A 17,209-nucleotide genomic window follows, 5' to 3' on the forward strand; every position below is an offset into this window, starting at 1 on the left:
CATGTTGCTGTCAAGTAATATATATATCTACAAAGGTTAGATGCGGTTTACTCGAATATTGCACATTAGTACTCCCGATATTATACTATATACTCATACTCCCTATAGTCCTAATTGGGCTGTCCAGGGACTTTAATCCTGGCTCTGATACCAACTCTGTCACACCCCAATCCGATAACACACACACACTAAATAAATGCGAACCATAAATTATATTACAACTTATAAGTCCAAAAGATGATAATAATACGCTTATAAACCCAACCAAAAATATTAACAATCCTGATATCTTTACAAGTTCAGAGTTTGGAACAACCCTTCTTACTAATACCACAATTACATACTGACGGATATTGCCTATATATATATTCTACCTGCGCCCTCAAATGGTCTTCACCCTACCTACCGGTTGTCTTATAGGCGGTCTACTTGGTACGGACCATGATTGCTAGCTGTAGAAAAGAATTAAATACAAGAAAATGAGATAAAACGCTCAACAAGTACTAACAGTTCTACTATACAAAGCATTATCTCAAAATCACGGGTTCATAAATCAAGGGGTTATAGATGCTTGTAAAAATGACAATAAAAAACATGAAGTTATAATATAAGGACATGATAGAATCATAGCAATCGAAACATGGCATATGGAATCATGGAATTGTGGTAACATGTTATAATATAAAAGCATGGTAGAATCATAACGACCGAAACATGGCATATGGTATCATGGCATCGGACAATCATGTTATAAATATCAAATCATCAAAATCATTTTAGGACGCTACGGATTACAGCCGGTGATGAGCCGCAAAGTAATCCCGAACCGCGCTGGGTTCTCAAATATAATGGGATCCCTAGGCTATATGTGAGCTTATCAATAAGTGTGAAAAGGACTTGCGTCTAGTCCAATCCACTAAGTCAAGAAAACATTTATTTTATTTATAATGTTTTGTAACATGGATGCCGGGAAGTATTTGGTATCACTTTAATGGAATTGTAACAAGAGAATTCAAGTTCACTAATGAGGTTCGATTTAGGGAATTTGGTAGAGACTTTAGTATTCACGGTCTAATGGATAAGGATTTTTTTGAAGGTAAGGTACTAACAAAATTAAGAGTTATTAACAGAAGTATTCGAATTAAGAAATGACATAGTGATTATTACAACTTATGCACTCAGGAAAAACATATAGACTTGCAATAATTATAATCATAAGGAGGTAGTAACTTGCCTTCCAACAGTTCTAAGATTATTCAATCTTGACGGCATGAATCTTCCCCTTCGCTTCGAAACCTACACATTATATTAACCTCATTACTATTCACCCTTAAACACCTTATAAGCCTATAAAATCCTAGAATAACTTTTACTCTTATCATAACTACTACTACACAAGAACTTATAATTACAAGAATACACATAACTTAATCATATGTAATTTAAGTAATCCACATAGTCACATTATCACATAATGGCATGACATATGCTACTAGTTATTTATACTATAATATCACCTAAATACCTAAACACATAAGCAAGTAACACATAAGAACTATTATTGACCTTAACTTAAACCTAAAGATGATGTGCAACACTCGGACTCTTCATCTCTAAGTCCCAAATACAACGTATACCACTAAAGTTTTCCTAAGACCACTCGAAGGGTGCTCTCGGGTGCCTTGGTGGAAATGGGATGTCTCCACCTTGGGCCTTCACTTCAAACCACTTCCTACAGGTTGTTAAGACTCTAAAATAAATTCTAAAGTTGGTGAGACTCAAAGGCCTCACTCCTATAGGCTTACAAAAATCAATACTCACACTAAGGTTCCTGCTAGCAGCAGTTTGCACTACCAGCGCTCTTTGGCAGAAATCTTGACTTTTACATGGGGCCTTCTAACAAAACCAATTCCCATGGATTATTAAGATATAAACCTAACTCTAAGACTTGGTTTCATGCCAAGGCCTCACCTAGGATTCTCTAGGCATCTGCTCAAAGTTGACACTTGTCCATCCTCCCTCGAATTCACTCTGCCCTGTTTTCACTCACATAAAACTCACTTTTCTCACTCAATTCTTAATTATAATGGTTTTTTAAACTTCCTAAGGATACATTATACTTATTTAAGCCAAGGCCCCATGAAGGCCTAGCTCATGGCATGGTTATAATCGACCAAAGTTCAAGCTTACGCAGTCCTGCCCTGTTCTGAGTTACTTTCAAAAATGTGTGTGTGCACCTACCTAATTGTTAGTTTTTCAACGAATTAAAGCCACTGGACTCAAGTACAACTCAAGTACTTACTCCAGTAAACTCGGGCCTAGCAAGGCCTTACCAAAACTCACCTAAAACAACCTATACTTATGGTGAAAAATTCTGCTACATAGTGCCTAGTGTACCTCCTTCCACCTTAACTCCCATTTCAAAACCAAAACCAACAATCAAGCCAAAAAATCTAACCTACATTGTACAAAACCCTATTGAATATCATTTTATGAAAAAAATGCGAGCATAAACCTAGCCATATAAGCCATTTACCGAGGCAAAAACAGAGAGCATAGCAAAGCAGATTTTACATATGTGATTTTTAAGCCAAATTTCGAACTAAAAATACATGGTATCAACTTGATGGCTACTAGATTTTATCATGACTTATCAAGGCACATAGCATACTATCATTTTAGAGCATAAAACGTGGCATGCATTGCACAAAAACTCAAATTTAAGTCACACAGCACATTTATCCGAAATACTACTTATTCTACAACATGCAAGTATAAACTTCAACTTTTAACGTAAAAATCATGGCATGCAAGAATAGAAACTTTTTAAAAATACATTTTTAAAAGATCATAAGTTCTTTGAAAGCCACATGCAAAGTCTCTTTCATTTTGAAAACAAACAAAACTATCACACAAACAACAAAATCCATTCGACTCCTTGGGAGTCATTGCCGAATGCTTGAGGCCAAGATCATGGCTTGAAAATAGAAGCAAAATACTTCATCAAGACCATGTCTTGCTCAAGTTTTATGAGCCACATTAGGTTCAACTCTATATTCATAAGAATCAAAGTTAAACCCTTGGTTTTAGCCACATGCAACTAAGAAACTAACCTCAAATGATGATATAGAACCAAATGTAGTTGACCCTTGCTTAGAGGACTTGAAAGGTGTAAGAAAATGGAGAAAATGAGGAAGAAAAATGAGAGGGGTGGGGGAGGGTTTAGGCACGGCCGAGAGGGGGTAGGAAGAAGAGAGAGTGGAGTAATGTGTTGGTGAAGAAAATGAGGTGAAATGAGTGTTTAGTCTAGCTTTTGTCTCATTCAAATGGTAGTAGATTTTGCTTTTTACCATTCTTTCCTTCACCCACTAATAGCAAGATTTTGCATGCAAGGTTTTATAGGTCATTTAGTTGGTCAAATGGAGTTAGTGGAGGGTGAAAGGTCGGTCTTACCCTTGATCTCTATTTGGGTGGAATTTGCATGCAAGGGCACACTTGTAATTCAATAACTATTAAAAGTATAATTAAAAAGAATGTGTTTTAGTAATAAAAATATAAATCTATAAATCACAAAATTAATACCATAAATACTAAGATATTTTAGAAGTTTAATAAAATTGTTTTCAAAAATTTCGGAAAAAAGAATTTATATTAAAAATAGTTTTTCTAATATTATCATACTAATAAATCATGAAAAATAAAATTAACACATTAAAAATCACACAAGCAATTGCAAATAATTTGACTCTACTTCACATTATTAGAATATAATTAATCCGTCTATTCGTAACTTATTCAAATATCACTAAATCGCGAGAATCTCAATTATTACTTAATCGCGTAGTCGCAACTATTCAAATATTATCAAATTCTACTTATTTAATCGCGTAACGAACATCTTACTCGCATACAAAAGCTATACGCTTAAAAATATTCCAGCAACATTCGCAATGCCACACGACAAAATTATACACAATATATAATGAATCCGCATAGTCAACCTTATAACACAAAATATTTATGAATAAATACATCGCACTTATAAAATAGCTCAAATATTTACTGGTTGTCATATACTCCGGATTTTGTACTTTGTTTATTATTTGTTTATAAAGACTACGTTTATTATACCATGCTTTCATCAGAACCCACGTTAATGATGAGTCCGATTATGGGCTAATCATTATCGTGGGGTTCTAGCGGATTTATTTATGGATTTCTTTAGTTGATTTATTTCGAGGCCTTAATGTGTGGTGATTGTATGATAACCTAGTATTGGTTGTGCTTATTTGTCTTATGAGCGTCGTGAACTTATATGATAGCGTGTTAATTCTTAATGAAGCGACAGTAAATTTAAGGGTTTAGAACGTGCCATGCTAGGATAGGTTCATATATTATTGTTATACATGATTCGTAGGTAATTTTAACCATCTTACTCGCCCTGTGTAATCATGATAGATAACTTATGTATTAAACCGTTATGTTGTCAAATTTTATAAACATATAGGGTCTCAATATAATTGGTGTCTATTCAGCTTCTATCTCTTTTGTGGATGTCTGGTAGTATGGTATTCGTACAACGAAAGTTGACGTTTATCAATTTCGTGTTATCTGATTAGTGTCATCACTATTACATGCTAATGTTAAGAATGAAAAGGCTATTGAATGATGTACTTAATGAAGTTAGAATCCCATATTTGTGTTATATATTATTCAACTCACTTTACTCTCTTTAGTTAATGTTCTCTAGTATAATTTTCAATAGTTAATCATAGTATAATCAAACCCAAGTTGTTATTCGTCTTAGCATTGAATAATAGCCATATCATTGTTGCATAAGTGCATAAATCACAAAGTTAATCTAAGACTATCCCTGTGGGAATGAACTAGAAATAATTCTATATTACTTGCGAACGCGTATACTTGCGTGAATTTTAGCGCGTGTTTAGTGACTAACAACAACAAGCTTGGGTTACCTCCCAAGAAGTGCTTGGTTTACATCGCTAGCTTGACGTCAAGGAACCAGCTTTAGTAGTGATGGGAGATCAAGTAGAAAATCCCAAGGCTCTGATGGACTATTCTCAGCCTAAGATCAATGATATTCAGTCGAGCTTCATCAGACCAGCCATCCCGGCTAACACTTTTGAGATCAAGTCGAGCACGATTCAGATGATACATAATTCAGTTCAATTTGGGGGTTCTCCTGCAGAAGACCCCAATATGCACATCAAGGATTTCATCGAGATCTACGACACTTTCAAGTTCAATGGGGTGACTGAAGATGCTATCAAGCTGTGAGTCTTCCCATTCTCTTTGAGAGATAAAGCAAAGTGCTGGTTACATTCTCTACCACCAGGGTCTATCACCACATGGGAGGATCTTGCTCAAAAGTTTCTCACTAAATTCTTTCCTATGGTGAAGACTGTTGCAATCAGGAATGCTCTTACTCAGTTGGCTCAGTAAACTGGAGAATATCTGTGTGAGGCTTGGGATCGATATAATGAGATGCTAAGGAAGTGCCCACACCATGACATGCCTGATTAGATGATTATAAACTGTTTCTACAATAGTTTAGGCGATTAGTCTAGACCTATGCTCGATGCAATATCTGGTGGAGCTTTATGGGCCAAAAGCTATAATGAAGCTTATGAGTTGATTGAGCTAATGGAAGCTAATGAATACCAGAATCCTACACAAAAAATATTGCAAGGCAAGGTATCAGGAATTCTGGAAGTGGATACAACTACTGCTATAGAAGCTCAACATCAAGCTTTGACTATGAAAGTGGACTCTTTGGCTAATTATGAAGTTAATCAAATCACTAGTGTTTGTGAGCTTTGTGCGGGGCACATAAAACTGAGCAGTGTGCTATTTCTAGCAAATCAGATCAATTTATGAGTAACTTTCAGAGATCACAACAACAAGCTCCAGCCACTTATCATCCAAATAACCGCAATTGTCCTAACTTCAGCTGGAGTAACAATCAGAATGCGGTGCAACAATCTTATCAGCCATACACAGCAAAGCAGTATAACCCTCCTGGTTTTCAGCAACCGCAATATGCCCCGAGGCAACAAATTCAACTTCAGCAGTTTCCGCAAGCTAATGAAAAATCTGAATTGGGGAGTTGAGGCTCATGTGCAAGGGCCAAGCTGTGTCTATCAAGACCTTGGATAATTAGATTGGGAAAATTGCTAATGCATTACTAAATCGTCAACCTGACACGCTTCCGAGCGATACTGAAGTGCCAGGAATGAAGGAAGCTAAGGAGCATGTTAAGGAAATTATATTGAGGTCTGGTAAGGTTGCAAATCCTGTAAAAGCTAAGACTCTAGAATCTGAAGTTGAGGATGAAGAAGAAGTGGAATCAAGGAAGATTACTGTTGAGCACACTCCTTCTAAGGGTAATACAGGGGAGAAACAGATCTATCCTCCACCTCCTTTTCCTAAGAGGCTGCAGAAGAAAATGCCGGATAAGCAGTTTGAGAAGTTTCTGGAGGTGTTCAAGAAACTTCACATTAACATACCTTTCACTGAAGCTCTTGAAAAAATGTCTAGTTACGCAAGGTTCATGCAAGGTATTCTCTCTAGGAAGGTGAAGCTTGATGACTTAGAGATCGTTGCTCTCACGGAGGAATGCAGTGCTGTGCTGCAACAGAAATTGCCTCCGAAGCTTAAAGATCCTGGAAGTTTCACTATTCCATGCACCATTGGAAAGGTGTCATTTGACAAGTGTCTATGTGACTTGGGAGCTAGTACCAATTTGGTGCCTTTGTCAATCTTCAAGAAGTTGGACTTGCCTGATCCAAAGCCTACTTATATGACTTTATAGTTGGCCGACCGTTCTATTACATATCCGTGAGGTAATGTGGAGAATGTCTTGGTCAAGGTGGATAAACTCCTCTTCCATGCTGATTTTGTTATTCTTGATTTCGAGGAGGATAAGAAAATTCTCATAATCTTGGAAAGACCTTTCTTGTCTACTGGCCGAACCTTGATAGATGTGCAGAAAGGTTAGCTCACCATGTGAGTGATGGATCACAATGTAACTTTTAATGTGTTCAATGCCATGAAGTTCCCTACGGAAAATGAGGAGTGCTTAAAAGTGGAGTTGGTTGATTCTGTGGTTACTTCAGAACTTGATCAATTGCTAAGGTCTGATGCCTTAGAGAATGCCTTGCTGGGGAATTCCGATAGTGAAGATGATGAAGGGGATGAGCAATTGCAATTTCTGAATGCTTCTCCCTGGAAGAGGAAGATTGATATGCCTTTTGAATCTCTGGGAATGGAGGAGTTGAACAAAGCTCCTAAGCTCTTATGCATAAAATTCTGCTAGAGGAAGGTAGCAAGCCTACTGTTTAGCAACAAAGAAGGCTAAATCCAATCATGAAAGAGGTCGTGAAGAAGGAAATCCTTAAGTGGCTGGATGCATGGATCATCTATCCCATTTCTGACAGTTCTTGGGTGAGTCCGGTTTAGTGTGTACCAAAGAAGGGAGGTATCATAGTCATTGCTAATGAGAAGAATGAGCTCATTCCTACTCGAATAGTCATGGGGTGGAAAGTTTGCATGGATTATAGAAAGCTAAACAAGGCAACAAGGAAAGATCACTTCCCTCTGTCGTTTATTGATCAGATGCTTGACAGATTGATTGGGCATGAGTACTACTGTCTTCTGGATGGTTATTCTAGCTATAATCAAATTTGCATTACTCTAGAAGATCAAGAGAAGACTACATTCACGTGTCCTTTTGGTACTTTCACCTTTCAGAAGGGTTTCTTTTGGGTTATGTGGAGCACTGACCATATTTCAGAGATGCATGATGACTATCTTCTCTGATATGATTGGTCAAAATGTGGAGGTGTTCATGGACAATTTCTCTGTGTTTGGTGATTCATTTGATGAGTGCTTGTAGAATCTAGGCGATGTTCTCAAGAGGTGTGTTGAGATAAATTTGGTTCTCAATTGGGAAAAATGTCATTTTATGGTGCGACAGGGCATTATTCTTGGGCACAAGGTCTCTAGCAAGGGTCTTGAGGTGAACAAAGCCAAAGTGGGGGTCATCGAGAATCTTCCTCCACCAATTTCTGTTAAGGGAGTTCGCAGTTTTCTTGGTCATGCGGGCTTCTACAGTCGGTTCATCAAGGTTTTCTAAAAAAATTCTAAACCTTTGTGCAATAAACTGGAGAAGGACGTCCCATTTAAGTTTGATGATGAGTGCATGGCTGCTTTTGAGTTCTTAAAGAAGAGTTTAATCACAGCACCTGTCATAACTGTACCTGATTGGAGTGAACCTTTCCAGATGTTGTGTGATGCCAGTGACTATGCAGTCGGAGCAGTTTTTGGGCAGAGAAAGAACAACATAATTTCATGTGGTCTACTATGCTAGTAAGACCCTAAATGGTGCTCAAGTGAATTATACTACTATGGAGAAAGAACTTTTGGCTATTGCCTATGGTTTTGAGAAATTTCGATCTTATCTGCTTGGGACGAAGGTGACAGTTTTCACTGATCACGCTACAATTCGATATCTCGTCTCGAAGAAGGACTCGAAGCCTAGATTGATCAGATGGGTTCTTTTTCTTTGTTAGTCTCTAAACACGCGCTAATATTACACGCATGTATACGAGTTCACAAGTAGTATAAGATATAAATTAAATTCGATCCCACAGAGATTGTATTGGTTAACTATATAAATTATGCACCTAACAATGTATGGTTATTATTCAACGCTAAGATTATAACAAATTGAGATTGTTTATAACTAAGAATTATGCTAACAATTATAACTACAAGAATAAAATACACAGGATTAATATATATGACAAACATGGGATTCTAACTTCATTAAGTACTTCATTCAATAGTTTTATTATTCTCAACCTTAGCATGCAATGGTGATGACACTAATCAGATAACACGAAACTGATAAACGCCAACTTTTGTTGCACGAGTACATCCACAAAAGAGATAGAAGCTAAATAGACACCAATTATATTGAGACCCTATATGTCTATAGAATTTGACAACATAACGGTTTAAGCATAAGTTATCTATCTTGATTACATAGGGCAAGTAAGATGGGTAAAATTACCTACTAATCATGCATAACAATACATGAACCTATGCTAGCATGGCAAGTTCTAAATTCTTAAATTCACTTTTGCTTCATTAAGAATTAACACGCTATCTTATAAGTTCGTGACGCTCATAAGACGAATAAGCACAATCATAAATATGTTATCATACAATCACCACACACTAAGGTATTAAATAAATCAACTAAAGAAATCCATAAATAACTCCGCTAGAACCCCACGATAACGATTAGCCCATAATCGAACTCATCACCAACATGGGTTCCAATGAAAACATGATATAGCAAAAGTAGTCTTTATACAAATAAATAAACCAAAGTATACACAAGAATGTAGGTTCAACAAAACAAGAAACAAGCATCCAAATTATAACTCAAAACAAAGATTCACGAGAATAAACTAGATCGTCTTCGCCTTTGTTGAATTGTGCCAAAAGGTCTCTTGCCGTCTTCTCCTTCGTTGATGTCTTGATTACATTATAAAAACGACCTAAAGTTATATATATATAGCAGTCCACGCATTCCCAGGAGTCCAGAAAAATTATAAAAGAATCAGGATTTTTAATTCCCGACCCAGCGCGGTCGCGCGCTTCACCAGCGCAGGCGCGCTGACAATCTGCTCCCTGGTGCGGCCGCGCGCAACATCAGCGCGGGCGCTCCAACCTTCTGCTAAAAAAACTTTATTTTCTTTTCTTTATTCCTTGCAAATTCGAGGCAATCTTTCAAGCTTTTATTCCAACACATCCTAAACACCATATTAGCATCAAAACAATGCTAATTCATCTGATTCAAGAAGTAAAGCCTGAAATGCAAAAACACTAGAAAACACGTTAAAACAGAAATAACTTGAGTACAAATACACCAACTCAAAGCTTATTAGAGCATAAATAAGTGTCATAAATGCCACTTAACATACCCCCAAACTTGAATCGATGCTTGTCCTCAAGCATAAACGGACTCAAAGAACAAGAAATAAAATTGCATGAATACAACTAATATGAATGCAATGATCCCCAAAGAATAACTAAACCAATAAACTAGCAACACCTTAGAAAATGCAATTATTCACATAAAGATCCAATAAATATCACAAATCAATCTACACACCAGAGACGTGCATGTGTGAAAATGATTACAGATATACTATTGCCACTAGATCGATAACCATAAGTCACTACTTATCAAAACAATCGCAAGTTTATAAACAGAATAAAAGCTAGACTCAAAATAACTTATAACACTTCAATTCTTATATTGGAGTTAATCGTGGATTCATGATTTTATTCAAACAAAACAAAAAACATATGCTTATTTGATCGTGCAATGAGTGAGGTCCACAAAAGACTTATACAGTAGCACCCATGTAGCGAGCGTTAGGTTAGCGGATCCCAGACTATAAAGCCTTAGATCACTAGGCATAAAGTCCCCTAAGAAATTAATAACTCGAGTACTAAAGAGCCCACTCGTGAGCAATTATACATAACACACTTTTTTTTCTCTCTTTTTTTTCTTTTTTCAACAATTTCTGAATGAGTGCGTTTCGCTCCATCTCATTCAACCCTAGACTACTCATATAAAATATGAGCCGGCTACTAGCCATTTCACACCTAGCCACACAACCAGCAATGAAATCCAACTTCCTCCAATTTTTAAATATCCATGTCTTTTATTATTAAGAGAATATCCTAAATTCTAAATATAAACAAGCGATTAAACCTTGACAAACCAACAAATCATGATTATGATCTAGCACTCTAGCAACCTATAAGACTTAGTGAAATAAAAGTGTCTCTAGCATGCAAATTAATCCAATAAGACTCAACATCACTAAATACGACATCACTACACTAGCATCAATATCACCAATTAATCGAAAAAATTATCTAAGGGAATCATAATATAATGCAAATGCATGAAACTACATGAACAAATTATCATAAAATTACCAAAAATAATAATAAAAAAACTACATGGAAAACTATATGCGACTACATGAATTAAACTATGATGAACATGCAAACTATATGAGACTGATACGAACATATTCCTTCAACTACTACCCCCAAACTTAAAATATTCACTATCCTCAGTGAAGGTAATAGTAAGGAATCAGACATACCTACTCAGAATCAGAATCATCACCCTCAATGGGTAGAGTATCAGGTGTGTCTGGAGGTGGATACACGGAATCCTCACCAAAGACTGGCCACTGGATGTCAACTCCCGTAGCTCTAAATGCAGTCCCAAGGGCCTGGGTGAGATCGCGTGCAAACTGACTGTGAATGTCGTGCATCGCATCCATCCTCCTCGCAAGATGCTTATACTGCGTCAAACTCAAACCAGCTCCTTTATCTGCTCCTGCTGCCTCATCCTACTGCTGCTGCTGTGATGGACCAGCCTCCTCTCCCAACTCAGCTCTCCAAGCTGCCTTGCTAGCCTGCTGCGTACCACCGGCATATGACTGAGGGGCTGGACGTCCTCCTGGTAGATGATTATAAGAATAACCAAGCCCCTTAGGATCGGGCTTGCCGCCATACCACTCAACCATGCTCTGCAACATAGAACTGTCAATAAGAGCACTGGGAAGCTGTAGCTACTCATGTGCTGGCCAATGAACACCAACTGCCACGCACAACTTCATCACAATGGACGCATATGGAATAGTACCTGTAGTACTCCCCCTCAAAAATATCAAGATCCCCTGATAGATCACCATCCCCAAATCAATATAATCGCCCTGCAGAATACCCCAAAGCAGACGAGCACGCTCCACAGTAATCTCATGCACATGCGAAGATGGCATGATGTTAGAAAAAATAAACGAGTTCCATGCCCGTGCAAACTTGTTCATGCATGAAGCAGGGAACATGGAGTAATTAGTAGTGCCCCTCTTGAACTTCCAATGAGTCTCAGGCACACAGAGAGTAGCAACGATCAGATCCAAGTTAAAGTCCTCCAGAGTCTTATCGTTCCAAGTACCCTGACCCACCTTCCTCGCAGGCTGCTCAATCACCCTCCTGATAGCCTCTGTACTATACTCAACCATCAGCCCTCTCACCACCGTAAAGCCATTCTTCTCCACCTTGGAGTTGGCATAAAACTCGCGCACAACACTCATGGGCACAACAGCGGGAGCCTCACAAAAAGGTACCCCGCCCATCTCCAAAATCATCTCCAACAGCTTACCATCCTTCCCGGATGGCAGAAATCCTCTCTCCTTAGCAATAGGCTTTGAGAGAAGCCTCGTATACTCCTCCTCAGCCTCAGGAATGGCAAACCTAGGCCTCACACCACCAGCAGATGACGAATCAGTGATGCTGCTTCCAACTTGAGTTCTCTATCTTTTGGGTGCCATCGGATTTAAAAAGACTGAATAAAAGCTTAAGTGTTTGGAGAGAATAAATGTTTGAGAGTTTGAGAATTGGTGGAGAGAAGTTGTGTATAAGTGTATGTATTTATAGGTGGAGGGGTGTGAATTTGATAAGGAATAGAAGTGGGATTGATTATGGGAATCGTGGCAATAATGGAATTGATTAGGAGAGGGAATTATGGGGTATGGAAGAGTAAAAATCGGGTTTGAACTGATTTTGGAATTAAAATCCCGATTTTACCTTATAAGTTGTCGCCTTAATTTTTTTCTGAACAGGGACCCGGCGCGGGCGCGTGCTGAGACAGCGCGGGCACACTCTACTACTGAAAAACGGCGCGGCCGCGCGCTAGAACAGCGCGGCCGCACGCTAGAACAGCGCGAGCGCGCCCAGCTTCTGTAAAAATGGCGCGGCCGCGCGCTAGAACAGTGGGGGCGCGCCCAGCTTCTTTACTTGGCCCTGAATTTTTTTCTTTTTCTGATTTTTTTGTGTTTTTCTCCTTTCTTCTTGCTTCCTCTACCTACTAATATATAACATACTTTGGTTGCCTCCCAAAAAGCGCTTCTTTTACGTCGCTAGCTCGGCATAGAACTTTGAGATCAAGTTGACAATAAAACGGCACTAACCACCTCACGGTTTGCCATATCACCATAATAATGCTTCAACCGTTGACCATTTACCTTGAATGCTTGGCCCAAATCATTCTCAAAAATTTCCACCGATCCATGTGGAAACACAGTTTTGATTATGAAAGGACCTGACAATCTTGACTTCAACTTTCCTGGAAAAAGATGGAGACACGAATTAAATAAAAGCACTTGTTGCCCCGACACAAATTTCTTGAGCACTAGACCCCGATCGTGCCACCTCTTGACTTTCTCCTTGTACATTTTGTTGTTCTCATAAGCTTGAAGTCGAAATTCGTCGATTTCATTCAACTGAAGCATCCTTTTCTTACCAGCTGCATCCAAGTTCAGATTCAATTTCTTTAAAGCCCAATATGCTTTATGCTCGAGCTCCACCGACAAATGACACCCCTTACCATAAACCAACTGAAACGGCGACATTCCCAATGGAGTCTTATATGCTGTTCTATCAGCCCAAACAGCTTCATCAAGCTTCAAAGACCAATCCTTCCTTGATGGACACACTACTTTCTCTAAAATGCGTTGATCTCTCTGTTGGATACCTCAGGTTGACCATTTGTCTGAGGATGATAAGCCGTGGAAATGCGATGATTCACATTGTATCTTTTCATCATAGTAGTGAACTTGCGATTGTAAAAATGCGATCCCTCATCGCTGATTATGACTCTTGGAGTTCCAAACCTTGTGAATATCTGCTTGCGAAGAAAATTAAGCACCACTTTCGCATCGTTCATTGGTAATGCCTTAACTTCAACCCATTTCGACACATAATCAACCTCCAACAAGATATACTGATTATTGCAAGATGAGACAAATGGCCCCATGAAGTCGATTCCCCAAACATCGAAGACCTCAACCTCGAGAAGCACATTAAGAGGCATCTCATCCCTCTTGGACATATTACCCACACGTTGACATCGATCACATTTCAAAACAAACTGATGAGCATCTTTAAACAATGTCGGCCAAAAGAAACCTGCTTGAAGAACATGAGCTGCTGTCTTTTCTCCACCATAATGTCCTCCATAAGCCGTTGAGTGGAAATCTCGCAAGATCCCCCCCGTTTCGTTCTAAGGAATACATCTCCTGATGATTTGGTCAGCTCCTTGGCGAAAAAGAAACGGCTCATCCCACATATACCACTTCACTTTATGTAGAAACTTCTTCCTTTGAGCATAAGATAAGTCGGGAGGCATGATGTTACTCTCAAGGTAGTTCACAATGTCTGCAAACCACGGTTCTTCTTCTTGCACTCCAAACAACTGCTCGTCAGGAAAAGACTCATTTATCAAGGTCCTATCTAATGAAGTAGCGTTAGGATTCTCTAATCGCGAGAGATGATCAGCAACTTGATTTTTAGTTCCTTTTCTATCCTTGATCTCTAGTTCAAATTCTTGGAGCAAAAGAACCCATCAAATCAATCTAGGTTTCGAGACCTTCTTCGAGATAAGATATCGAATTACATCGTGATCAATGAAAACTGTCACCTTAGTCCCAAGTAGATAAGATTGAAATTTCTCAAAACCATAGACAATAGCCAAAAGTTCTTTCTAAGTAGTAGTATAATTCAGTTGGGCACCATTCAAGGTTTTACTAGCATAGTAGACCATATGAAAAATGTTGTTCTTCCTCTACCCAAGAACTGCTCCAACTGTATAATCACTTGTATCACACATCCTCTCAAAAGGTTCATTCCAATCGGGTGCAGTTATGACCGGTGCCGTAATTAGACTCTTCTTCAATATTTCAAATGCTGCAAGGCACTCGTCATCAAACTTGAAAGGGACATCTTTCTCTAGTAAACTGCACAATGGCTTTGAAATTTTCGAGAAGTCTTTGATGAAACGCCTATAGAAACCCGCGTGACCAAGAAAACTGCGAATTTCCTTGACAAAAATGGGAGGTGGAAGATTCTCAATGACCCCCACCTTGGCCTTATCCACTTCAAGACCCTTATGCCCGGGAATTATGCCTTGACGCACCATGAAGTGACATTTCTCCCAATTGAGAACCAAATTGGTCTCAACACACCTCTTGATGACATGTCCAAGATTTTGCAAGCATTCATCAAAAGAATCGCCAAAGACTGAGAAGTCGTCCATGAACACTTCCACATTCTGGCCAATCATGTCAGAAAAATGGCCTTCATACAACGCTGAAATGTGGCTGATGCACCACACAGACCGAAAGAAACTCGTATAAAGGCGAATGTACCGAATGGACAAGTGAAGGTAGTTTTCTCTTGATCTTCTGGAGTGATACAAATCTGATTATAACCTCAATAACCATTCAGAAGACAATAGTACTCATGACCAGCGAACTGTCAAGCATCTGATCAATGAAGGGTAAGGGAAAGTGATTCTTCCTAGTGGCCTTGTTTAGCTTCCTGTAGTCCATACAAACTCTCCACCCCGTGACTATTCTTGTAGGAATAATCTCATTCTTCTCATTTGCTACCACAGTGATACCACCTTTCTTTGGTACATATTGGACCGGGCTTACCCATGAACTGTTAGAGATAGGATAAATAATCCCTGCATCTAGCCACTTTAGAATTTCCTTCTTCACTACTTCATTCATGATTGGATTCAGTCTTCTTTACCGCTCAACTGTAGGCTTACTACCTTCTTCTAGCAGAATTTTATGCATGCAGTAAGAAGGGTTGATTCCCTTGATATCTGCTATATTCCATCCAATTGCCGATTTGAACTCCCTCAGAATTCTCAAAATCTTTTCCTCATCACTACCTGAAAGGTCAGATGCAATAATAACAGGCAGAGTAGATGCATTACCTAAAAAAACATACCTCAAATGTTCAGGTAAAGGCTTAAGCTTAAGAGTAGGAGCTTCCTCAATAGAAGGCTTGAGGCGTTTAGGAGCTTTGTTCAATTCCTCCATTCCAAAAGATTCAAAAGGAATATCAATCTTCCTTTTCCAGGGAGAAACATTCAAATATTTCAATTGCTCATCTCCTTCGTCATCTTCACTATCTGAATTTCCCAACAAGGCTTTTTCTAAGGCATCAGACCTTAGCAATTGGTCAAGTTTCGATGTGACCACCGATGACCAACTCGACTTTTAAGCACTCCTCATTATCAGTAGGGAATTTCATATCATTGAACACATTGATAGTCACATCCTGATCCAACACTCGCATTGTAAGCTCACCCTTCTGCACATCAATCAAGGTTCGGCCAGTTGCCAAAAAGGGCCTTCCCAAGATTATGGGAATCTTCTTATCCTCCGCGAAATCAAGAATGACAAAATCAGCAGGGAAGATGAGTTTATCCACCTTGACCAAGAAATACTTCACAATACCTCTCGGATACGTAATAGAACGGTCGGCCAACTGCGAGGTCATATAAGTTGGTTTGGGATCAGGTAAGTCCAATTGCTTAAAGATTGACAAAGGCATCAGATTGATGCTAGCTCTCATGTCACATAAACATTTTCCAAAAGACACTTTCCCAATAGTACATGGAATAGTAAAGCTTCCTGGATCTTTAAGCTTTAGAGGCAACTTCTGCTATAGCACAGCACTGCATTCCTCTGTGAGAGCGACAGTCTCTAAGTCATCTAGCTTAACTTTCTGAGAGAGAATACCTTTCATAAAATTTGCATAACTAGGCATTTGCTCAAGAGCCTCAACGAAAGGTATGTTGATGTGAAGTTTCTTGAACACCTCCAGAAACTTCTCGAATTGCTTGTCCAGCTTTTTTTCCGCAGCCTCTTAGGAAAAGGCGGTGGAGGATAGATTTATTTCTCCCCTGTATTACCCTCAGGTAGAGTGTTCTCAACAGTAGTCTTCCTTTGTTCCACTTCTATATCCTGTTGCTCTACTTCTTTCTCAACTCCAGCTTTTTCAGCCAACTCTCGAGTCTGTTCGGGATTAGCTACCTTCCCAGAGCTCAAAGTGATTGCCTTTACCTGCTCTTTAGCTTCCTTCTTCCCTGGAACTTCAGTGTCACTAGGTAGTGTACCAGGTTGATGATTTAGCAAGGCATTGGCAATTTGCCCAATTTGATTTTCCAAGGTCTTGATGGAAATAGCTTGGCTCTTGCACATAAGCTTCAACTCCTCTAATTCAGATTTTTCAT

General features: G+C 38.8%; 1 non-coding gene across 1 annotated transcript; it reads right to left on the reverse strand.

Annotated features, from left to right (window-relative positions):
- Positions 1 to 5,427: 5,427 nt before the first annotated feature.
- On the reverse strand, positions 5,428 to 5,534 carry LOC141681250 (small nucleolar RNA R71). Its single transcript, XR_012558691.1, has one exon. It is a non-coding gene; the product is annotated as a small nucleolar RNA R71 (small nucleolar RNA).
- Positions 5,535 to 17,209: the final 11,675 nt, after the last annotated feature.

This window comes from Apium graveolens, chromosome 8 (assembly GCF_009905375.1).
Source record: "Apium graveolens cultivar Ventura chromosome 8, ASM990537v1, whole genome shotgun sequence".
NCBI classification, from domain to species: Eukaryota; Viridiplantae; Streptophyta; class Magnoliopsida; order Apiales; family Apiaceae; genus Apium; species Apium graveolens.